Source organism: Lucilia sericata, unplaced genomic scaffold (genome assembly GCF_015586225.1).
Source record: "Lucilia sericata isolate MDLA Ls3-8-SP2 unplaced genomic scaffold, ASM1558622v1 Contig000807F_arrow, whole genome shotgun sequence".
NCBI classification, from domain to species: Eukaryota; Metazoa; Arthropoda; class Insecta; order Diptera; family Calliphoridae; genus Lucilia; species Lucilia sericata.
The window spans coordinates 45700-71640 of record NW_023994799.1 but is presented as its reverse complement, the minus strand read 5'-3'; the positions used below and the strand labels follow the sequence as shown (position 1 = coordinate 71640).

General features: G+C 30.9%; 1 protein-coding gene across 1 annotated transcript in view; it reads left to right on the top strand.

The window, feature by feature from the left end:
• LOC119608214 (protein turtle-like) overlaps nucleotides 1–25941 on the top strand; it is a gene marked incomplete at its 3' end in the record, with an annotated part of 126631 nt that overhangs the window by 58494 nt on the left and 42196 nt on the right. The gene's annotated exons all lie outside the window — the stretch shown is intronic.

Below are 25941 nucleotides of genomic sequence, written 5' to 3'. Positions count from 1 at the left end.
AACACCCTGTAACAATTTTGAAATGAAAGCTTTCACACATAAAAAGAAAAGTTGATATCCATGTGAAACTAGATTCCAGTAATAGCAATTCTGCATATTACGATTTTTATAATCAGATCTTATATCCCTATAAAAGGACTTCAACGTTTAAAGGGCTTACAATTTCAAACGAATATTTTAAATATTTATACATATGTGTTGTATGATACTAATATTGGTATCAAATAAAAGCAGGAAATCTGTACATTTATTTATATATTATTTATTTAACTAACTTTGAAAAAAAAATCGAAAAAGAAATTGATTTTAAAAACGGCCTCATTTTCTAAACAAAATTTTTTAACTTCTTTTTTGTGACAAGCTTTCTTTAAGCTTTACCAGTTTCAAAATAACAGTACATTCGTCATTAAACTTTTCAATAGACTAGACTAGAGGTTTGAATGCATAAACTATACTTTAGGCGAACTGGCCAAAAGCGGTTATAGGATATCGGATATAGGATAGGTTATACACAATCATCGGACGTAACTGATCGCATACCAGATACAGAATATGTCGGAAGCTTTGAAACGCTGTCTTGGTCAAGCGCAACATTACAGCAAATACCGTTGGAATCCGATCAATAACGGAATGTGTAAATTGGATTAGAATAAATATGGTGCTCACAGGGCTTAATATATTTATCAACAGCCAGAAGGAAATTAGGGCGATATCAGGTGATTGAATTATATCTAAGACCGTATTGGATTGTAAGAAAGCTTTAACTGGATATTTTCCCAGAGGTAAAGTTTGCATCATATGGGTACCAGGCCACTCGGGAGTAGTCGGCAACGAAAAGACGAATGTAATAGCTTTAAAGAGAAAAGAGCTCAAGGTGGTTAACCTGACGAACGCAAAACCTTTCGATGCAATAAAAGCTGAATTAAAAATATGGGTGAGGGAATCCCATAAGGCGTCTTTTCTTTGCCACTGTCAGGCATTCGTCGAAGTTAGATCCAAGTATCTTGGAAGTGATGTTATTCCGGAAATAACATTCCTGACTAAGACTGACTGGAAAACTCTTAGGAGTAAAAAAAACTCTTAGTAAAAAGTACTTTAAACGGCTATGAAAAATTGTACCTAAAAGACTTATAAATTGATATACAATTTAGATACGCGTAAAGCTGGATGTCCCCACTACGCGTCTTCGAGGCAAAGCATTTCTTGCTTTTCACGCCTTCTTTGCATCCTACGCATCAAGTTACATGCTACGTTTCTTAAGCGTCAATTTTTTTCCTTATTTACAAAGAATTTCGCGTTTTTTAAGTTTTTTATTTATATTTTTCCAATTTAACGCGTTTTAGTTTATTAAAATTGATAAACACACATTAACAATAGAAATAAAAACAGCTGATATATTCGTGCGCCACTTATGACGCTTACAAAAGTAGGAAGTAGATCTACTCTAAGCCTTCTGCGAGTCAAGGCATCCTACGTTTTTATGCTTGTAACTTGTAGCACACATCATCAATGATTCTATTTTTTTGTCAGCCGCATAAAATACGATGAAGCTTGGTGTGGACATCCAGCTTAAAAGAAAAACTACAAGAGAGCTCATTGTATATATAGTGGGGATTACAATTTATGTGGACACACAGACGGACAGACAGATAGACAGACAGACAGACAGACAGACAGACAGACAGACAGACAGAGAGACAGACAGACAGACAGACTGACAGACAGACTGACAGACGGACAGACAGATAGACAGACGGACACAACTCAATCGCTTTAGAAAGTGATTTTGAGCCTATTCCTATACTGTAAGGTGGGTGTAGGATCGTTCCGACTATAGTGGTATAAGGTATAAAAGGCAAAACACTAGCACACGAACGAAGTTTTGACTTCTACTCTACTTAAGAAAAATATAAAACTACACAGATATAGTAAAATAGAATACTATTGTTGATGACTTGACTAGTTCATTACTAAGAGGTAGTTTCATATTATAAAACCAAATAAACATGATGATATTTAGTTATAATTTACGAAATTACAACTTTCATTAACAATATAAATTGTTAAGTAACAATAATAATTATATCTTATTATATTCTCCCTTTATGAACATAAAGCTATTAAAACTAAATAATATAAATTTAACCTTGATTTTATTTATTACAATCAAACCATCATCAATAAGACTATAAATAAATTTCTTGATTTCTACTTGTTTAAGTAATTGTCTTTATATATACACTTTTTTTCGTAATAAAAAAGATACAAGAAAAATCTAAAGCAAATAAATACCAAGATCATAAATCAAAATCTAATGTTCTAGTTGATAAGGAAATAATGATAGAAAAACGGAAAAACAATAACTATCTGTACAATATAAAACATAAAAAATAACATAAAAATTACAATATACACAATTGTTATATAAATAAAGAACAGAAAATGTTGCAAACAAAATAACACCAGAGACGGTAACAGTATAAGTAAACTGAGATAAAATCTAATTTTTTTTATGAAAAATTTTTCAGAATATTTCTTGCTATATGTTTTTTTAATATTTATAGATTTTTATTACTTTAGTTTTTCCTGGGCAATTTTATACTTTACAACAGTAGTCGCCTGCCTCTTTTATTTATTTGTTGCAAACGAACTGTGTGCTATAGTATGAAGTAAAGGAAAGAAAACAACGTTTTGTCATTATTTTGTATCTCGTTTTACTTATCTCTAGAGGTCTTCTTTTTTTATTTTTTTGTTACTTTTATCTATCTCCGTTTCATGAAATGAAATTTGTCTTTGGTAGTGTAAAACGTGAAAGACTATTAGATATTAAGGGTAATGATTTCTAGAGTATGTTGATACTATATCCAATCAATTCGTTAATAATGTCATTTGATAATATTTGTACATTTCTTTTTTTGCTTTTATTTCTTATTTGTTGTTTTGTGTTGTATTTTGTTATCCTTCCTTGACTTTTTCTATAGTATTTTCTGTCAATCAAGTTTCTTGTTTTTTTGCTGTTTGTTATTGTTGTTTTCTATTTCTGTTGATGATGTGATGTGAAGAAAACAAATTTAAAATTTATAAAAAAATTATTAAAAATTTAATTATAACAATATGCAAGTTTCTACTTTTTGTGTTGTACAACAGAACGTATGAGTTATACTTTTTTTGATATAATAATTAAATATTAAGTATACGCACAGTTAGCCAGTGTTTAGAAGGTTATTTTTTCTGATAATAAAATATGATACAATCATAACTTAGATGTTTTTGAATGGTTTAAATAATGTTTGATGAGCGTCCTATTAAAAATGTAGACAAAATTTTTAATTCAAATTTGAACTGAAACAAAAGGACTGTCCGACGTCTGACATTAAAAAATAATTAAAATGATTGAGCGGGTCATGTTACCTTGATGAACTTTCACTATCTTGGTGTGATTGCAATTAAGGGGAAATGAGGAACTACTCTACCGGGACTATAAACTCGTGGTTTCAAGTGTATCCTCGTCCTTTTCTTGGAATCATTTGACCTGGGGTTGACCCAGGGAGCCATATTATCTGGTACCATAGCAACATGTAGCCCACGAGGTACAGTTTCGAACTTTTCCTTGTCCCGGTTATTGGGGAGATCCCTACGGGTTGCACGTGTTGGCTGTGTTTTAAACCGGAACTCGCGGAAATAAGTTCGATGCTGTTGAAGACAACTGTGACTGTGAGGTTAAAGCTGTGAATTTGTTGCTGTTAAATGAATACTGTACAGAATTAATAAGGGGTATATGGCCCTATATACTGGTTTCGGATCTTTTCTCTTGAATATGTGGAATAAATGAGAAGTGTGCGGGATGAATGGTGATGGATGTACGGTAACTTGTTCGGATGACATCATAAGAGTTCCCTTCTTTGTCCACATATGTTCAGGCTCGGCACTGTTCATACCTGTCTTGCCAGAATGTGTTCTCTGAATTAGTATTTTGGTCTATCGATAACGTCTCTAGATGATTTTGCCCAAAGTGATGTTTTTACATCTCGGAAGTTACTCAATGGAACAGCAATTGTCAAAGATTAGAAATCTTGAGTATTTGAGTAAAGTGCTTGTTCAAGGCGGGTGGAACCATATAAAAACATTCCACCTACGGTGATGATTCGTCTCATAGCTCACCTTATGGTTGTAAAAGTATCACCAGGATATAGACCGAAGAGGATGGAGTTCACGTAAAGCAATTCGACTTATTTCTTAATAGTAATTTTAGCTTAAGCCTTTTAACAGACCACATTTCTTAATACATATAAAGTCTTTGAAAGAAAAATGGTGGATTTCAATAAATTTTTATTTATTTGTATTGTATTTATTTGTAGTATAACACAAATTATATAAAATAAATTTCATTACGAAAACAAATCAACATTATTTTTAACACTTAAGTATAGTTATTGTTAATGCAATTGCAGTATATTGTTTTAGTTCATATTGTCATTGTTCTTGCACAACAACAACAATATTTAAAGCACTTAAGTTTTCCTTTTTATTTACTTTTTTTTCACTATAACAAAAAAATAAACACACAAACAAATTCAACACAAAATATTCAACATTAGTTGTTGCAGCAGAATATTCAAACTAAAACATTGTCTACAGAGTATAAGAATACAAGTAGTAGTGGTAGTAGTAGAATAATAGAGAAAATGAATAGATAATAAAAAAGGATAATGTTTATAATGCTTTGTCAACAATTGTGTCACTAAGTATATGTATACACACACATACTACATACTTATGTATATAAACATTGGGGTATATATAAAGAAAATAGTGGAACTATTATATGCAAGTGCAATAATGTATATGTATTTGTATATTTACAATTTCTGTATATATTTACTTGTCTAAAATGTTGCTTATATTATATGAAATTCATACATACTTTCATATTTATATATAATTATGTATGAAACATAAATATAGTAACAATAATAATATGCTCTAGAACAACAATAAAAAGTATCTTAACTTCCCTCTTGTTCAAATTTTGATGAATGAGTGTTGGGTAAATGTTAAAAAAGAACATTAGACTAAATTAAAGATTAAGTACTTTAAAAGTATTGTGGTGTCCCTTGTAATGAGTTAAAATATGAAATATAGGGGTGGAAAAGCAATTTGAAGTTATGATTTAAATATTTAATAATATTTTTTGCTGCAAAAAAAAAGAAAGATAATAAAAATGGGAGTACATAAATAATCTTAGTTAAAATTAATGGAAGATAAACTATTAAGTACATATTTTCAAAGCAAATACAAATTTCTCTACGAAAATGGGTTGAAATCGAAGGAAAAAATTATCACATATAACCATCATGTTAGAGAAATATCGGTGAAAACGTATTTCGAATAACTTTTCAAAACAAAGACAGATATTTTTTTGGAATTAAAAAATTTAAAGTCACTTTTAACAGCATTTAATACCAAACTCTAGCATCAATAATAATTATTTGCAAAGAATTTCAGTTGTTTCATTTTCAACAGACAGAGACATTTTTTTTTTTTTTTTTTTTTTTTGTTGGTGGCTATGAAAAGATTACAAAGAACTGTCACTTATCATATTAAATAAAAGCAATTGTATTAAGATTTTAGGGCGTTTCCTAAATACTGTTTATATAGAATTTTTTTCAAAAACCCAAAAACCTTCCCCTTAAACCTTTAATTTATTAATGATGACAAAATTAACAATTGTATTTTTTCACATTTTCATGGTCACAATAAAAAACCGATTAATAAAATTTTGTTTATGTCATGTTGATGATGGTCACATGTGGTAATTTTGTTTTTGAATAGTCATACAAAACAAATAAAAAAACAAATTAATAAAAATAGACGAAATAATAGAAGCAGAAAACAACTTTTTATATTAAAACTTGACCGAGCGTACATTGTACATTAAGTAGCAACGTCATCATCATTACCATTGACACCATAAGTCATTGTCCAACAAGGACATTTTATGTAAAAATCCAAAAACGTTGTAGTAAAATATTTACGCTTTAATAAATGGCCGCATAAATTCTATTAACGCACAAATCATACACAAATACAAACACTCTTAATCCCCAACATTCAACTATGTATGCTTACCAAAAAAAGGAACAGAAAAACAAAACAAAATGTATGTATATCTCCACTTCACATAATTCAGCATACCAAAACAGGAACTGAAAACCCGCATTGTAGAATTTTCAAGTGGTTTTGACATGCGTGCTGGCGGTCATATTAAGCACACATATTATGCTTCATCTTTACTTAAGAGTACGTGTGTATGTGTAGTATTTATCCATACTCACATATGTTTAAGTTCCTATGCATCATGTCCTTTTCCTTCCTTAATACTAATGCTGATGTTATGTACATCCTGTTTTTCAGTTTCATACAAAATTTGCATTGTTTCATATTAATGCTATTCCATTTGAAAGCAATTTTTCATTTTCCTGCTTAGGATATTGCGTTGAAATTCATTATCATCCAGTTTTCTACCTTTTTCTATGCATAATACTTTGCAGTGGCATGAAATAACAGCTGCTATTGTATTGTAATTTTGTTCATATTGAAGTTGATTTGAAAGGATATGATTTTAAAGGTATGTTGTGGTTTTTAATAAAACAAAACTTAAAGTATAGAATAGATATGCATTAATTTTTTAAACTTAATTTTAAATATATAATAGCTTATTTATTGGGAGTTGTCTTTCTTCAGATTTGGGGATAGTATACCTGAGTATACATATAGGGGAAATTTTATTTTTACACTCATAGCATGGATGAAGAGACAAACAGACAGATATACAGACAGACAAACACGCAAGCAGGAATACAGAAATATCGACAAACATACAGAAAGACAGACAGACAGGCAAACAAACACACAGGCAGATAGACGTAAAGACAAACATACATACAGACAGGCTGACAGATATACAGACAGACAGACAAACAGGCAAACAGATCGGCAGCTACACAAATATGTAGAGCAATTGACAGACAAATTGAGAGCCAAAACGAAAGAATAGATAAACGGCTAAATTTAAACTTTACACAACTCAATAAAAATGAATATTTTTCTACCGCTTTTTTAGTTTTCAGCTAAATAACTAATTTCTTTGAAAGTTAATTTTATGAAGTCGAAAAAACTTTGCATTTATAATTAAATATGCTTTCAATAGCAATAAGAAATGGAAAGATAAGTTTGAAATGTTTAAAACACCAAGAAGCTGAAATAACTATTTTCAACATATAACAGAAATGATAATAAATATAATTGCTTAAATATTTTAAATTTTAAATTTATTAACTGAATCATTTTACAAGCTTGGCCAGCTTCATATAGTGTAGACTAAAATACTTGAAAACATGCTAAAATATTTTACATATTTTGTCACGCGTTATATATGATGATTTTAAAGTGTTTCCTATTACACATAGCATACTCTACACACTTGACCCTATGTAGCCCCAGCACCTTTATTTAAGAGGATTTTACCCGACCATAATAATTTGTTAATGTTTGAATGCACATTAAATATACAATTATGTTAAATTTAAATTATAAATAATGTTAAACTATGAAAATACACATTTTGTGGTGTAACTAAACGTATAAGTGATATATGTATGCATTTTTTTTTGGTTTGTTTGAAAATTAACACTCATACGCAGTGAGGGTTCTTTTTCGTTTATATGCTGCATACTTAATTTATGATTTTGTTTATTATTATTTTTTACAACATTTTATAATAATTCTGTTTACATTACTCATAAAAGCTTACATTTTTGCTGTTTTTTTGCGTTCTCAAACAACATGCCCGCTGTTTTTATAATTACAAAAAAGAAAGATAAACACAGAAAAAAAATTATCAAAATATGTATGCATTTTGATTTTTTTTACAACAGACTTACGTATGTGAGGAGGGAGATCGGTGAAACTGATAAAGTTTAATTTTATGGTCCCTCTTAATTCAAGAAGCGTTCTGTTTCATTAGTATAGTTCTAATTCAGTTTCTAGTTCAGTTCTAGTTCAGTTCTAGTTCAGTTCTAGTTCAGTCAGGTTTCTAGTTCAGTTCTAGTTCAGTTCTAGTTCAGTTCTAGTTCAGTTCTAGTTCAGTTCTAGTTCAGTTCTAGTTCAGTTCTAGTTTCAGTTCTAGTTCAGTTCTAGTTCAGTTCTAGTTCAGTTCTAGTTCAGTTCTAGTTCAGTTCTAGTTCAGTTCTAGTTCAGTTCTAGTTTCAGTTCTAGTTCAGTTCTGATTTCAGTTCTAGTTCAGTTCTAGTTCAGTTCTAGTTCAGTTCTAGTTTCTAGTTCAGTTTCTAGTTCAGTTCTAGTTCAGTTCTAGTTCAGTTCTAGTTCAGTTCTAGTTCAGTTCTAGTTCAGTTCTAGTTCAGTTCTAGTTCAGTTCTAGTTCAGTTCTAGTTCAGTTCTAGTTCAGTTCTAGTTCAGTTCTAGTTCAGTTCTAGTTCAGTTCTAGTTCAGTTCTAGGTTCAGTTCTAGTTCAGTTCTAGTTCAGTTCTAGTTCAGTTCTAGTTCAGTTCTAGTTTCAGTTCTAGTTCAGTTCTAGTTCAGTTCTAGTTCAGTTCTAGTTCAGTTCTAGTTCAGTTCTAGTTCAGTTCTAGTTCAGTTCTAGTTCAGTTCTAGTTCAGTTCTAGTTCGTTCTAGTTCAGTTCTAGTTCAGTTCTAGTTCAGTTCTAGTTCAGTTCTAGTTCAGTTCTAGTTCAGTTCTAGTTCAGTTCTAGTTCAGTTCTAGTTCAGTTCTAGTTCAGTTCTAGTTCAGTTTCTAGTTCAGTTCTAGTTCAGTTCTAGTTCAGTTCTAGTTCAGTTCTAGTTCAGTTCTAGTTCAGTTCTAGTCAGTTCTAGTTCAGTTCTAGTTCAGTTCTAGTTCAGTTCTAGTTCAGTTCTAGTTCAGTTCTAGTTCAGTTCTAGTTCAGTTCTAGTTCAGTTCTAGTTCAGTTCTAGTTCAGTTCTAGTTCAGTTCTAGTTCAGTTCTAGTTCAGTTCTAGTTCAGTTCTAGTTCAGTTCTAGTTCAGTTCTAGTTCAGTTCTAGTTCAGTTCTAGTTCAGTTCTAGTTCAGTTCTAGTTCAGTTCTAGTTCAGTTCTAGTTCAGTTCTAGTTCAGTTCTAGTTCAGTTCTAGTTCAGTTCTAGTTCAGTTCTAGTTCAGTTCTAGTTCAGTTCTAGTTCAGTTCTAGTTCAGTTCTAGTTCAGTTCTAGTTCAGTTCTAGTTCAGTTCGTTCAGTTTCAGTTCTAGTTCAGTTCTAGTTCAGTTCTAGTTCAGTTCTAGTTCAGTTCTAGTTCTAGTTCAGTTCTAGTTCAGTTCTAGTTCAGTTCTAGTTCAGTTCTAGTAGTTCAGTTCTAGTTCAGTTCTAGTTCAGTTCTAGTTCAGTTCTAGTTCAGTTCTAGTTCAGTTCTAGTTCAGATCTAGTTCAGTTCTAGTTCAGTTCTAGTTCAGTTCTAGTTCAGTTCTAGTTCAGTTCTAGTTCAGTTCTAGTTCAGTTCTAGTTCAGTTCTAGTTCAGTTCTAGTTCAGTTCTAGTTCAGTTCTAGTTCAGTTCTAGTTCAGTTCTAGTTCAGTTCTAGTTCAGTTCTAGTTCAGTTCTAGTTCAGTTCTAGTTCAGTTCTAGTTCAGTTCTAGTTCAGTTCTAGTTCAGTTCTAGTTCAGTTCTAGTTCAGTTCTAGTTCAGTTCTAGTTCAGTTCTAGTTCAGTTCTAGTTCAGTTCTAGTTCAGTTCTAGTTCAGTTCTAGTTCAGTTCTAGTTCAGTTCTAGTTCAGTTCTAGTTCAGTTCTAGTTCAGTTCTAGTTCAGTTTCTAGTTCAGTTCTAGTTCAGTTCTAGTTCAGTTCTAGTTCAGTTCTAGTTCAGTCCAAGTTCAGTTCTAGTTCAGTTCTAGTTCAGTTCTAGTTCAGTTCTAGTTCAGTTCTAGTTCAGTTCTAGTTCAGTTCTAGTTCAGTTCTAGTTCAGTTCTAGTTCAGTTCTAGTTCAGTTCTAGTTCAGTTCTAGTTCAGGTCTAGTTCAGTTCTAGTTCAGTTCCTGCTTCCTTCGAATACCAATATGATTGTGTTGTGTCCTTTTTTATAATGTTTATATTGCCGTTGAATTATGTATAGTGGTATATTATTATGATAATTTATGCGTTTATTGCACCGCATAATTCAAATAATAATAATTTTTGCCATTACAATATTATGCACACTTACAAAAGCTCACATACATAACAACAGCAGACTGCAAGAGACAATAACAACTATAATAGTGAGATGCAACATAAAAGCAAAAAAGGACGAAATGAAAAAATAAAGGCTCTTAAAAATAAAAACAGTGTGAAATATAAAAACACAAAAAATAAAAAAATATTATTATAATATTGTGTATTATGCTCAATAGTTAGAAAAAAAAACGAATATTTTTTAATAATAATAGCAACAACATAAGCAGCTGTTGCAACAAACAGCAGCCATTGCATAACTGGTTGTCTGTATGTGCAACTACTACTGCATACAATAAGTACTCTCCTTCATGCATTATGCTGCATGTATAAAAAGAAACACAAGAAAACTACACAATGTAACTGACATTTAGTAAATTACAAAATAAAGTTAATATACTTTACATAATGTAGACATAATAGAATAAGCAAAAACTATAAAAAACAACAACAGCAACAAAATAAATATATGAACTCTACAGTTTGTATATAAAAATAGTATATGTATAAACTAAGAAATGTACATAAATATACTTATGTATGTGTGTATATATGTATGTTATACATCTGCTTATGAACTTGTCTGTAGCCTAAAACTTTTTGGAATATAATTTTGAAAAATTGCATAAACTTAGTAAATAGTAGCAACAAAATTGCTATTTATTGTATATTTTTACATGGTCTCCGAATAATTTGCATAAAACAATTCAAATTGTTTTTTAGTTAACTCTGTTAAAAATATTGTGAATATTTTTGCCACAAATTTAAAATTCTTCGTTAAAGATGAAATAATGAAGGAAAATTATTGGCTTTAGGGAACGCAATTTGTACTATTTATTACTAATACTATTATAAGGTGCAAAATATAATTATTTGTTTTGACATATAGGACGTATAGAAAAATATTCTTATACTCTTACTCTTTATGTCTGTCCATCCATCTGTCAGCCTATCCATGTAGTTATAGTGTGAATTGTTTTTGTAACTTTTCTTGAGGATTTTATTTAAATTCTAAATATAACGAATTATAACCGATATGCTCCTATGTTGGATAAGATTTGGGTGAACACAATAAGAGTGGACAGCTGAATCCTAAAAAAGGGTATTATAAGCATCATTATTATAAGCATAAAACAACCATAACTTCTATCACACCCATCCTCGTGTTTCCTTTAAAAAACGAAACATTTTGCCATTATAACTTTTCTTTTTAACATTGCGTGAATATAATTAAATTAATATTAAGCACAAAGAATAATACTACTCCTAGAACTCACTCACATAAAAACATAATTAACAGCGAAAAGAAACTTTTTCAACAACATTATGGCAAAACATTAAAAACAAAAATAAATATTATATTAAAAGACAAGGGTAACAAAAAAAAAAACATAAACTTATAAACTTAAGCCAAAATAGATTAAATTTTAAAATTAACAAAATGGAAAAAAGAGTCAATGAAAATTGTACAGCATGAGAACGGAAATTATATTTGGTCTTTAAAAGAAAAGTTTCATGTTTTTTTTGTTAAAACGGAGAAGAATTATTTCTACTTGAGATAAAACAATACTAAAGCAAAGATGACAGGATAATGTTGTTTCTGTTAAATTGAGTTATAACAAAAAAATAAAAAAGAAACAGATTTTTGCGAGAAGTGTAGGGAAAGTTTTTGTTTATGTATGTTCGCAAAATTTTCTTTATTTTTGTATAAAGGTGCAAAATGTTTGGTTTTTTGGTTCAATAATATGTAATTTTTCCAAAAAAATTAGGAAATATTGAAAATTTCTTTAGATATTTTGAATTTGTTATAAATTTTTTAGAAAACACTCTGTTTCTAGAAAATGTTTCATAATTTTTTATTTTTAGAAAAAGTTCGATCTTTTTTTCAATTTTCGATAATAATTTTTCTAAAAAAATCATGGATAAACTCAGTGTTATTGTTAATGCTCTACTTAGGAAAAAATTAAGTCTTTTATTTAAACACTAGCATACACTGGGTGCTTCGCTACCCTAACTTAAATTAAATACATACAAAATATAGTTTACTTTTATAGAAAATTAAAATTGATTAAACATTTTTTTTAATGTTTCAGTTTTATACGTTCAGTATCACGTGATTAAATTCGCATTCAGTAAGAAGCTTGTATTTTTAGTTTCATTCATTTAGCTTCTACATTATAGAAAATTTCGAAAGTACTATTTGAAAAAAAGTACTATAAAATATCTCTAATAGATTATCATTTAATCAAAAATTGTATATACAATTCAAAAAAATATAATTTTAATGAATGAAAAAATACCAAAAGTACCTTTCAGTAGATTCTCATTCACATGTAGGGACCTTACATTTTAAATTTTATTTTCAATATCTATGTTCAATATCATAAAAATATCAAAAAGTACTATCGGAAAAACGAAAAAGTACAAAAGTAATAAATTCCCATTTAATAAGGACCGTGTGTTCCGGTTAACCATTATAAAGAATCTTAAAGGTACCATTTGAAGAATAGAAAAGTACCAAATAGTTCCCACTTACAGAATATTATTCAGTCAAGACCATATATGTTAAAATTAATATTCCTACGTTGAATATTTTAGAAAATTAAAAAAGTACTAAAAAGTTCTCTCTTAAAGAATGTTATTCAATGAGGACCGTGCATGTTTAATAATCATGTGTTTTGAATTCATATTAAAGAACCTACAAAGAGTATTATTTGAAGAAAGAAAAAGTACCAGTGAAATAAAATTTACTTAAGTGGAAAGTACTAATAAAGAATACAATTTTTCCCCTTTTCGCTTAGAAATATACTTTTTTCGAGAATTAAGTTTACAAAATGTTGCGTATTTAAATCTATATATCACAGATAAAACTCAAACGATTCAAATCTGCATTCATTTGTTCCAGAAAAATAGTGCTTTCAAAAAGTACCAAACAATTTACTCGAATTTAGTCCTATATAGGACTTAGTACTCGAATTCCAAAATAATTTACCAACAGCTTATTTTGTATGAGTAAATAAACTACTTTTTGAAATTTTATAAAAATTGGCTCAATGAGTTTGAATAAAATTAAATTTCCCGTTTTTTCCCCTTTTTGGTACTTTTTCAAAATGAAATAGCAAAAATTTTATTACATTAAATATTACAGAGTTAGTCCGTAATTTAATAGGAATAATTCAATAAACCGAAAAAGTTTTCTTAATGTGCTGAAAAAAAGTACCATAAATACAGTTTTCTCCCTTTTGCATCCAAAAAGGACTGAATTTTAAAAAAGTACGAAACAGGTGTCTCATAATTTTGGGAGATGTTTCCAAAATATTAAAAAAAAATTTATTATGTAAATTAGTTCAAAAGTTATAAGGGGCCAAAAAAGGTACCAAAATCACCTTTGTTACACATTTTTACCCCTTAAAAGTACGAATTTCAAAAAAGTACCAGACACTCGTCTGCTCATTTTAAGAGTAGATACAGGTGCATTTAAAATTTTTCTTGTATCACTAATATTGTGTAAGATAATTAAGAAAACCTGTTTTACCCGTTTTTTCCCCTTTTTACCCGTAAATGTAAAAATTTCCAAAAATTCCTCCTTAGTGGATCTACATAACCAAAAACACATCAAAATTTCATAATTCTAGGTTCAGCCGTTTGGGCTGTGCGATGATGAATCAGTCAGTCAGTAACGCTACTCCTTTTTAAATATATAGATTGTGAATTTTTGAAAAATTCCTTAAATCTATCAGTTTTGGTCTCTATTACACCATATGCTATCGTCACATATCCATCTAAAATTGAAACAATTGGTTCAATCCATACCAAGTTGATTTAGCTTTGTCCGTCCATTCGTCCGTTTGTCTGATTGTCCATCCTATAAACATTTTAATCGAACTACAAGATGTCGAGTCGCTTTACGCGAACATCTGCCGTGTCGGCCTTATTTCTCGGAGGTCTTTTTTATCTACAGGGTGAGCTTTTGTGACGACTCACCAACGACCCTTTGTGGTTCTGCCGGTCCTTGTACAAGCACTTTATTGACGTACTCGTGCTATCTTATCTCAGAGCATTGCTGCCTAGTTGCTTAATTTCCATCACTTCCGTTTACAACTACGCAGATGGGATGGCCTCTGTTGATTCGCAAAAGCACCTAGAGATGTATTCGGTAGATTGAAACACGAAATAAGCCGATGAATTTGTTCTTACTCACAGAGAACACACTGTAGTAAATTTGGTATGAATAGAGTTTTCCCCGAACATACCTGGATTTAACTGTGCATCAGTCCTTTAACCGGCATTCTATTCCCGCTAATTTGGGTCTCAAGGATTTGGGATCTCAAAGGAACCGCAACCAACTGACCAGGCAGGAAAAAGTCCTGTTGTCCACCCCTAGTACCAGATTATGTGGTTTTTCTTCCAACTTGTTTTAAAATGGTTTTGAAAAATTCTTGATTTATGCTTAAAAATTGCTGCTATAAGTTTAAAGGTTAGAAAAATTTCCAGATCACTCTTTTTAAAATTGACGCAAAAAATTAAATATTTCTTCAAAAATCCCTTTACAGTAAGAATGATTATTAATTGTCCCATCCTTTTTTTTATAAATGAAATAATACGTTTTATTTTCGTTTTCTTTATGTCAAACAATTTAACAAATTTTTGATTCTAATTAAATTATAATGATGATTTCCCTTGTTTTCTTACAAAAGCCTTAAAAACTCTTAATGCCTAAATGGCCAAAAATTATTTACACAAATACTGTATGTCATTTATGACTTTCAGATTCGTCTTCTTTTTTTTTTTTCTTTGCCACAAAATATTTCATAGTTGTACAAAGTACAGGCATACAATTATTGTACAATGTTGTTTAACAACCACAAAAATAACGCAATTGAAGTAAAAACTAATTCAATAATGGCTGGGTTTTCATCTTCATCTTTGTTGTCGCCGCAGCTGCTCTTGCTGATTGGATTGTATGTATGTGTATGTGTATTGCCGCTTCTATGGCTTTTCCTGCTTTGCTATGTTCTGCTTCATGGTTTTTGAGAATTTCAATTTAAGTTGTTTCCAAACGTTGATTTTTCCTTTTAAAAATAAATTAAGCTTGATTTCCTTTGAAATTTCGTTGTTAACATGAATTATGACATTAAAGATATTTTTGGCCATTTCGTATGATGGCTTCTTGCCACAAACTAAATGGGCCGTTTTGGTATTCGTTTGTACGAATACAAATGCTGTTAAAACTTTGCGTTCGTGAAGTTGTTAGTTACAAAATTGTGTGCAAAAAAAAAAAAAAAACGAGAAAGGAAAAGCACAACAATATTTTTGTTAACAAAATTTTCATATTGACAAATGTCGCTAATGAATGGCATAAAACTTTGTTCAAGAATTATTTTGCTGTTTATTTTTTTTTTTCATCTACAACTTTTTGTACAAAAAAAAAATTAGATTTCTTATGACTTCAAATGACAAGAACGTTTCTGCAAATTACTAATTAGTTCGCTTTTGTTCCATTGAGTTTAACCAGAAAAAATGTCATCATTTGTGCTTTTTTAGCTTGTTGTTTTATGTTTTTCAACAAACATTTTTATGGTGAAATTTTTTTTTTTGTAATTTTATTTTAGCGAATAAATTTGTAATTAGAAAATCAAGCGAAAAAGAAAGATTAATGAAAATTATTATCAAATTCAAAGTATATGATCGTTTAATTTATTTGTAGGTACTTGTGACATAAATATAAATATTTCAGTTATAGTTCAGTTCTAGTTCAGTTCTAATTCAGTTCTAGTTCAGTTCTAGTTCAGTTCTAGTTCAGTTCTAGTTCAGTTCTAGTTCAGTTCTAGTTCAGTTCTAGTTCAGTTCTAGTTCAGTTCTAGTTTAGTTCTAGTTCAGTTCTAGTTCAGTTCTAGTTCAGTTCTAGTTCAGTTCTAGTTCAGTTCTAGTTCAGTTCTAGTTCAGTTCTAGTTCAGTTCTAGTTCAGTTCTAGTTCAGATCTAGTTCAGATCTAGTTCAGTTCTAGTTCAGTTCTAGTTCAGTTCTAGTTCAGTTCTAGTTCAGTTCTAGTTCAGTTCTAGTTCAGTTCTAGTTCAGTTCTAGTTCAGTTCTAGTTCAGTTCTAGTTCAGTTCTAGTTCAGTTCTAGTTCAGTTCTAGTTCAGTTCTAGTTCAGTTCTAGTTCAGTTCTAGTTCAGTCTAGTTCAGTTCTAGTTCAGTTCTAGTTCAGTTCTAGTTCAGTTCTAGTTCAGTTCTAGTTCAGTTCTAGTTCAGTTCTAGTTCAGTTCTAGTTCAGTTCTAGTTCAGTTCTAGTTCAGTTCTAGTTCAGTTCTAGTTCAGTTCTAGTTCAGTTCTAGTTCAGTTCTAGTTCAGTTCTAGTTCAGTTCTAGTTCAGTTCTAGTTCAGTTCTAGTTCAGTTCTAGTTCAGTTCTAGTTCAGTTCTAGTTCAGTTCTAGTTCAGTTCTAGTTCAGTTCTAGTTCAGTTCTAGTTCAGTTCTAGTTCAGTTCTAGTTCAGTTCTAGTTCAGTTCTAGTTCAGGTCTAGTTCAGTTCTAGTTCAGTTCTAGTTCAGTTCTAGTTCACTTCTAGTTCAGTTCTAGTTCAGTTCTAGTTCAGTTCTAGTTTAGTTCTAGTTCAGTTCTAGTTCAGGTCTAGTTCAGTTCTAGTTCAGTTCTAGTTCAGTTCTAGTTCACTTCTAGTTCACTTCTAGTTCAGTTCTAGTTCAGTTCTAGTTCAGTTCAGTTCTAGTTCAGTTCTAGTTCAGTTCTAGTTCAGTTCTAGTTCAGTTCTAGTTCAGTTCTAGTTCAGTTCTAGTTCAGTTCTAGTTCAGTTCTAGTTCAGTTCTAGTTCAGTTCTAGTTCAGTTCTAGTTCAGTTCTAGTTCAGTTCTAGTTCAGTTCTAGTTCAGTTCTAGTTCAGTTCTAGTTCAGTTCTAGTTCAGTTTCTAGTTCAGTTCTAGTTCAGTTCTAGTTCAGTTCTAGTTCAGTTCTAGTTCAGTTCTAGTTCAGTTCTAGTTCAGTTCTAGTCTAGTTCAGTTCTAGTTCAGTTCTAGTTCAGTTCTAGTTCAGTTTCTAGTTCAGTTCTAGTTCAGTTCTAGTTCAGTTCTAGTTCAGTTCTAGTTCAGTTCTAGTTCAGTTCTAGTTCGTTCTAGTTCAGTTCTAGTTCAGTCTAGTTCAGTTCTAGTTCAGTTCTAGTTCAGTTCTAGTTCAGTTCTAGTTCAGTTCTAGTTCAGTTCTAGTTCAGTTCTAGTTCAGTTCTAGTTCAGTTCTAGTTCAGTTCTAGTTCAGTTCTAGTTCAGTCTAGTTCAGTTCTAGTTCAGTTCTAGTTCAGTTCTAGTTCAGTTCTAGTTCAGTTCTAGTTCAGTTCTAGTTTTAGTTCTTCTAGTTCAGTTCTAGTTCAGTTCTAGTTCAGTTCTAGTTCAGTCTAGTTCAGTTCTAGTTCAGTTCTAGTTCAGTTCTAGTTCAGTTCTAGTTCAGTTCTAGTTCAGTTCTAGTTCAGTTCTAGTTCAGTTCTAGTTCAGTTCTAGTTCAGTTCTAGTTCAGTTCTAGTTCAGTTCTAGTTCAGTTCTAGTTCAGTTCTAGTTCTACTTCTAGTTCAGTTCTAGTTCAGTTCTAGTTCAGTTCTAGTTCAGTTCTAGTTCAGTTCTAGTCGTTAGTTCAGTTCAGTTCTAGTTCAGTTCTAGTTCAGTTCTAGTTCAGTTCTAGTTCAGTTCTAGTTCAGTTCTAGTTCAGTTCTAGTTCAGTTCTAGTTCAGTTCTAGTTCAGTTTCGTTCAGTTATAGTTCAGTTCTAGTTCAGTTCTAGTTCAGTTCTAGTTCAGTTCTAGTTCAGTTCTAGTTCAGTTCTAGTTCAGTTCTAGTTCAGTTCTAGTTCAGTTCTAGTTCAGTTCTAGTTCAGTTCTAGTTCAGTTCTAGTTCAGTTCTAGTTCAGTTCTAGTTCAGTTCTAGTTCAGTTCTAGTTCAGTTCTAGTTCAGTTCTAGTTCAGTTCTAGTTCAGTTCTAGTTCAGTTCTAGTTCAGTTCTAGTTCAGTTCTAGTTCAGTTCTAGTTCAGTTTTCTAGTTCAGTTCTAGTTCAGTTCTAGTTCAGTTCTAGTTCAGCAGTTCTAGTTCAGTTCTAGTTCAGTTCTAGTTCAGTTGTAGTTCAGTTGTAGTTCAGTTCTAGTTCAGTTCTAGTCCAGTTTTAGTTCCGTTCTGGTACAGTTTTAGTTCAATTCTAGTACAGTTCTAGTTCAGTTCTGTTTCAGCTCTAGTTTAGTTTAATTCAGTTCTACTCAGTTCTGAATAATTTTTAGTCTTGTTGTAGTGACTGTGTGAGTCCAAGTTATCAATACAAAATTTCCCTAAATTTATAACCTTTCTCTTATTTTACGTTATTCTTAGTAATTCTGTTTTCTTTTAAGCTAATTATAAACTACTTTGCTTGTAAATCTGTTCTTTTTTGTTTATTTAATTCACTATTAACAATATGTTGTCCTTTTAAAAACATTGACACACTGCTAAAGTTGAACGATAAAATTGCAAAAAATAATACAATACAACGTCAACTTCAATTTTAAATGACCACGACCAAAGTGATGTCATCTAACTGTAATTAAAATAAATGTTGTAAGTACTTTTTATAAGTATTAGGTGAGTGCAATATTAATTTCATCAATTGAGGTAAATAATTGTTAATATTTAAAGTGCAAAATAATTATTTTTGAATTTTAAATTATATAAATATATATATATATATATAATGCACATACATATGTATAAATTTCAATTGTATTTTGAAAGCATTTTATTGTCATCGAATTTGTAATTTCTTTATGACTTTTTGAAATTAGATTTTCAACTCTCCTATAATTTTACACAATCGCCTTCCACTTTCAAAATATGTACGTCTATGCAGTGTGCTAACGAAATATTTTTAACTATTTTAGTAGTGAGTAGTATAACACTTAAAACAAAAAGAAAATATGGGAAAAGGAAAAGAAAGAAACGCTAAATAGAAAGACAACATGTCATGTAAATTGTTGAATGTGAAAAGGAAACACAAAAAATCCAATAATTGAAGTGGGAAATGAAACTAAGATCCTTTACAACACTCACTGCGGGAGAAATAGATAGAGAGTTGCTACACAAGGAACAACACCAATAAACAGCTAACTACAACTACTATGTAAAACAACTACTCAAACAAAAGTACTAATATTGCTCACTTTACTAGCCCACCACAAACTATTTATATCTTAACTACTACCACTAGTATCTAAAACACTCTCTTTCTTGCTTGCTTTTTCCACCTCTCTCGGAATACATAAGTATTTACCATCTATAAGTCTCTGGGGAGTGATGACATGTCAAAGTAGATAAGTAGTAATTGTTGTTTAGAAAAACTGTTCAGTTTTTGTTCTGTCTCTCCCTCTCTCTTTACTATATATGTATGTATAAATAACAAACAGGAAGTGACAAAGTTATATGAAACTTAAAAACAACTATGAAAACAACAATAACGAAATAGACAACATGGTCATTTAAGACTCATCAGTTGTTGGTAAAAAAAAATATATAACAGAATAGAAAAAGTCAAGTATCATTCAAAATGGCAAGAACAAAAAAAAAAAAAAAAATAGATATATGTATGTACACAAACTAGAGATACTAATTTTATATACCTTTTGAATATGCAACCGCGTGCCCAATGTCATCATGTCTGTCAACGTAGTGTCATCATCAGAAGTTTAGAAGTGGCAATATGCACGTTAGAAACACGTTAAAATATATTGTAACATGTCTTGTCACGTTACGTCAAGTGTTAGTAAAAACTTTTTTATCAGTAAAGTGAGTTTGTGAATTCATGGTTATTTCGTGTGAATACATTCTACATAGCAGATTTAAAAGTTTTTATGCTTTGTCGCAAGATTGGTATTGACTAACATATTAAGCATTTTTGAAGGACTGGGGTCTTTTCTATACATTTAAATTGAAAGGGCAAATTTGTATCAAATGACCGTAATATAACTTATAGTGAGTACTGTTCAACAATTTTGCACCTCTGGTTCAGTTCCAGTTCAGTTCTAGTTCTGTTCCAGTTCAGTTCTACTTAGTTCAGTTCCAGTTCAGTTCTAGTTCAGTTCTAGTTCAGTTCTAGTTCAGTTCTAGTTCAGTTCTAGTTCAGTTCTAGTTCAGTTCTAGTTCAGTTCTAGTTCAGTTCTAGTTCAGTTCTAGTTCAGTTCTAGTTCAGTTCTAGTTCAGTTCTAGTTCAGTTCTAGTTCAGTTCTAGTTCAGTTCTAGTTCAGTTCTAGTTCAGTTCTAGTTCAGTTCTAGTTCAGTTCTTATTCTCAGGTTTTAAAAAGTTTCCAAATTGGATCAGATCAACATGTGAAGTATTTCAATTTACACCTAGGCGTAACTCGATTTAGAGATTTTATGGACATATAACTATCAGAGCCATGCATTCGAAATTGCAGGAATGAAGCTTGCACCAACATTTAAGACATTTATATTTTTCTCAGTTAAACATCTTATAGAACCGATCATACCAAATTTCTCAGCATCATTTCCTTTTGGATGATTTCATTTTATTTTCTATGAAGAAGAGTTACAGATGATTGAATGTCGCCTTTTAATGCTTCTTGTTTACTTCCGCTTTTCACATTCTCTTTTTCAAGATTTTTTTGTTTTCAAACTGCATTTCTTTGTACCTGACGTTGCCTTATTGAAGTTTTATATTTTTCTAGTTGTCTGTATGTTAGGTGTTAAGTATAGATTTTTATGCATTCACTAAATAGACTTTATAATGAGAAAATGTGCAGCAGCTATACAACTTTAATGATTGTAAGCAAGTAGGCTAGTAAGTAATCAGCTTTTTAGCTGACCAATCTTAAAAAAGGTATGGGATACATATCTTTTGTTCTTAAATATGGCAATTTTAATTTCAATTACAAATTTTTTTTGGGAAATTTATTTCCAGAATTCTTACGATTCTCAGAATTTTCATTAAGCACCCTTATACATTTTTGCTGAAATTTATTTTCGTGTTAAGAACTTTTAAATTTACTACCCACAACAAAATCAAAATCAAATTTAAATCACAAATTTCATTTTTTATTTGTTTACTAAATATATTTTGCAAATGTGCTGCCTACACAGCTAAAACGTTTAATAACCCTTGCTCCAGTTTTCAAGCTTTTTCTGAGAATAAAAAAAAAAAAATAGGAAATCATTCTACTGACTGTTTATTCGTCTATATTTACATTTTGAATGTTTCCCTTTCACATGTTACTAAGTATTATTATTCGTACGTATTTCATTGAATACAGGGTGCTACAGTTATTAATATGACAATACCCAGTCAGAATTGTTTGGAACTATTTACACATTTGGATTATTTGCAATTGTTCTTGGGAATCAATTTTAATATCATTTTTAAAGGCCCATATTATTGATCAAATAGTTTTCGCAACCTTATATTAACCAAGAACTGACTGGGTATGTTCAACTGTTTTACAATTGTTTGTGAATGTACAGTTATTTACTTATGTGTATGTACATAAAATTTATGTATGTATTTTAATGTATATTTTTTTAATTTCATATCTTCATATAGCATACTTTTAGGGCTTTTTTTTTGTATAGAATTTTGTATACGTTATGTGAAGCTTACAAATCCCAGCAGTTCGTAGTAAATAAATGCTCCGCAATTTAACGGTAATTGCAGAATGAGTGTCAAACATCGTCGACTTAATATCCAGTTAATCTTACGCTTCGAAGTCTATAGATTCCGGTAGGCATTTTTTAACGTTTTTAGTAGAGAGAAAAGCATGAAAAAACCTGCTTGGACATTTAAAACTGAGGACTGACTTTTGACTATTTTATATGTATAATACAAATTTACTAATTTACTTTTTTAAAAGTCACAGAAATTTAGAAATACAAGTCAACGAAACCATGACTATTTCCAAAACTTCTGGGTTATATAACCATATGTGTATGCGTATGTATGTTCATTTTCATAATGCAGTAATTGTATGCGTTAAAAGTAGACATAAGTTATCATAATGAACTTTTTTAAGTGCTTGCAAAAGACTTATTATAGGAAAAAAGTTTCATACTTAGTTTTTTTTCTATTTTCCTATATATACAACAGTATAAGTATACAGTGTTTATTTTTTTTCTCGGAAAATATTTTAGTATATGGGGCTTTATGTTAGGAATTAAGTACATACATATACATTTTAAGAATTTTATGTCATTAAATAGTAATTAAATTGTTTAAAAATGAAGTTTTTAAAACTGACATTAACGAAACTTTTGCTCTTCTGTTTTAATGATGTGAGCATTTTGAAAAGAAGTAAAAGAATTTTAATGTGAAATATTTGAGGATTTAATGGAAAGAAATTAAGTAAAATTAATTACTAAAATTATTTTTATTTCAATAGATTTTTTTAAGTATAAAAAACCATGTGTTGTTTGACAGTTCTATTTTAAGATGTCATAATTTTAATAATTATTATCCTTTGTTAGAAGTTATGAAACTGTAGTGTTTTACGTATATAACTGCCTTGCCGGCCTTATTCCAGGATAGTATGTTTCAACTACAGGGCGTGCTAAAGACGAACCACCAATTGCCCCTTGTGATATCTAAGATCTTTACTAGAATACTTGAGCTATCTAATCTTTGATCAAACGCAACCCTTTGCATAACTTTCGAGATACTTTAGAAGCCTCACTTCCGTTAACAACTAAGAAATTCAGTTAATTTGGCAATAGACGTTATAAGTAGATTAAATTACGAATCCATCAAATAAGCCAAAGTTCTTATTCAAAGGGGACATACTGTGTTATGTCTGTTATATTTATATCAGGACAAAGAAGGGAATTCAATCGATAACACAAGAAGAATACATGTCGTACATCCATCACCATTCAACCCATCTTATACCACTTTTATTATCGGCATTTAGTCTCACAGTCTTTAAACCAAAATTTTCTTACAGCAATTTGAGTTTCAAAGACAACTATTACTTGCACCCTGAAGATATTGCTCTAAAAACCGGCACAAGACAAAGTTCGTATTGTCGACGGCCAACGATTTCCATGCTACCAGAGTATAACTATTAAGAATGCTTATTGCTAACGGAGTCGATTAATCTGTGTCCGTCTGTATATATTGAAATCATATTTCTGAAGACTCTGTTCCGGTCGTATGGGGATTAGTGAAATATATGTATATTGATTCCTATGGTTCCAAGATGGAACAAAGGGCCACAACAAAATGTATTCATTCTGATTTATTCTGTGCTGTCAGCTTCACTTCTTTCCAGTCGAGTTCGCCTCCGTTTCGATTTGCTTCTCCAGGTGTGGGCGGGTCTAGCTCTTCTTCTACTGCCCTGAGGATTCCATTCTATCCCATTCCCATCCATATAGCAGCACAGAACGAACGTTGGATGAGTTTATTTCTTAGATGAATTTAGATGGTATATAACACCACCCATATTTATAAAAGATTGGACATCTTCAAGATCAACGTTGTAAATTTGGAATTTTCGAGGGTTGATGGTATTCAGACGCTGAACCTTATTTTTCACTATATTCACATGTAAACCAGCATCACCTGCAATGGCATGTATTTGCTTTAGTTTGGCTGACATATCGTTGTATGTGTGGGATAGAAGACATATGTCATCGGCCAAGTCTAGTTCATCAAGACGCCCAGTTAGGCCTCAAGTGATGCTCCTTCTAATTCTGATTGCCCTTTGCATTAAAACGTAAAGTACTATGTTGAATAATAAAGGAGATAGAACACATTCTTGTCGAACACCAGAGTTAATACTAAAGAATCTTCCTAGATTGCACTCATGTAACATCATACATGTAGAATCCCGATATAAAGCACGGATGAGATCAATAAATTCACGTGGAACTCCTTTGCACTGCAGCGATTGCCAAATAGCCTGCTGGTGGATGGAATCGATTGCTTTGGCAAAGACTATAAATATATACGAAATATAAAGGGGATCACCAATCCACCGATTGTTCGACAATAATTCGAAGGCTGTTGACATGGTCCATACGTAATCGATGATGGCCTGTTCAGATCGAAGTTGGAAATATGTTATGAATGATATATGCCAGTACCTTGTTAATGATTCGTAATAATGTTATGCTCCACCAATTTCGAAATTCCGTCAGGTAACCCTATTTTGGTACCTTTATTATTATCCCATTATTAAGCTCAGGTGGAAGTGTATGTGAGGTCCAGAAGTTTTCAATGATGGGTCGTATTATCCTGGCACTAAGACGGGAATTGGCTTTAAGCTGTTCCGGGTTGATGTTGTCTGCACCTGGTGCTTTACTATTTTTTAGCGCTTTTATAGCATTAACTATTTCCGCTTCTTCAGGTCAGGCCATATTTATGTCAACGGTAGTAGGTTGAGTTACACATTGACATTTCAGCGTTCTGGTGGGTTGTGGTGTTGATAATGTGTCTGCAAAGTAGTCGTTCCATATTTCCAATTGACGATCTATAGATGACGTAATAACGTCCATAGAGTCCTTCCGGGGGTAAGCTGTGAAACGATTTTTACCAGAGATTTCCTTTGCCAATCTAAATAAAGTGAAATAATAGACCAATATTAACCAAAACCAATAGGGTACATCATGGTGTAATAGTATGTGCAACAAACTTCATTGTATTGTGTTCAAAATTGCAATATGTTGTTTGAATTTTCTGTGTACCAACAACGAAATTGTATTATTTATTCGCATATCTTTTGATGGTTAAGATTTCGAAGAAGATCTTAAAAAATACATTTCCTAAATAAACGTAAGTGTAAGTTTATTTGCAAATAAAACAAGTAAGAAAGTATAGTCGGGCGTGACCGACCATGTGATACCCTACACCAGTTATGAATATTAAATGTGATTTATTTTTCATAATAAAGCATATATCTTCCATTACCTTGTTCCGATACATTTAAGAAATTTATGGATGAAAAACTAATTTTCTGAAAGAGGCTTTATATGGGGGCTTGGGGCAAATATGGACCAAGCCTGATAAAAATTGAATATATTTATATGTACATAATATATTGTGAATATATTTATATGTACATAATATTTTATTGTGCTGAATTTCATCCAATTATCTTGAAAATTGCGACCTGTACTTTGCGCACAAGGTTTACATGGACAGCCAGCCAGACGGACGGACGGACAGACGGACATAGCTTAATCGACTCAGAATCGACTAAGCCGATTGGTATACTTTAAGGTGGGTATAGGACGAATACTTTTGTATGTTACAAACATCAGCACAAACCCAATAAACCCTCCCCACTAAAGTGGTGTACGGTATAAAAAGTTACTGTACTGCTTTTACCAAGTTTCATAAAACATCCAGAATATACTATGATTATATATTGGTTGCATTACATGCGAGTTTAAGTTTGAAAAAAAAAAATTTCTTTAGAAAAAGTTCATTCACTGCTAGATGAAGTATAAACTACTTGTTCATAAAGAATCCTTTCCAACATACAAACATTGAAGAAATCCTAAGGGTATTTCAGCAAAATGTTAAGGATTTTTTTTTTTTGCTTTTAAAAGAACTAGAAAAACAAGTAACAAAAAACATATGTATGTGTAGCCAGCCTAGACAAAATATTATGTTAAAAATTTTAAAGAAATTTATAAGAAATAAAAAATATTAATAAAAAAAAATAATGTATTTCAATCTTAAAAATCTGGT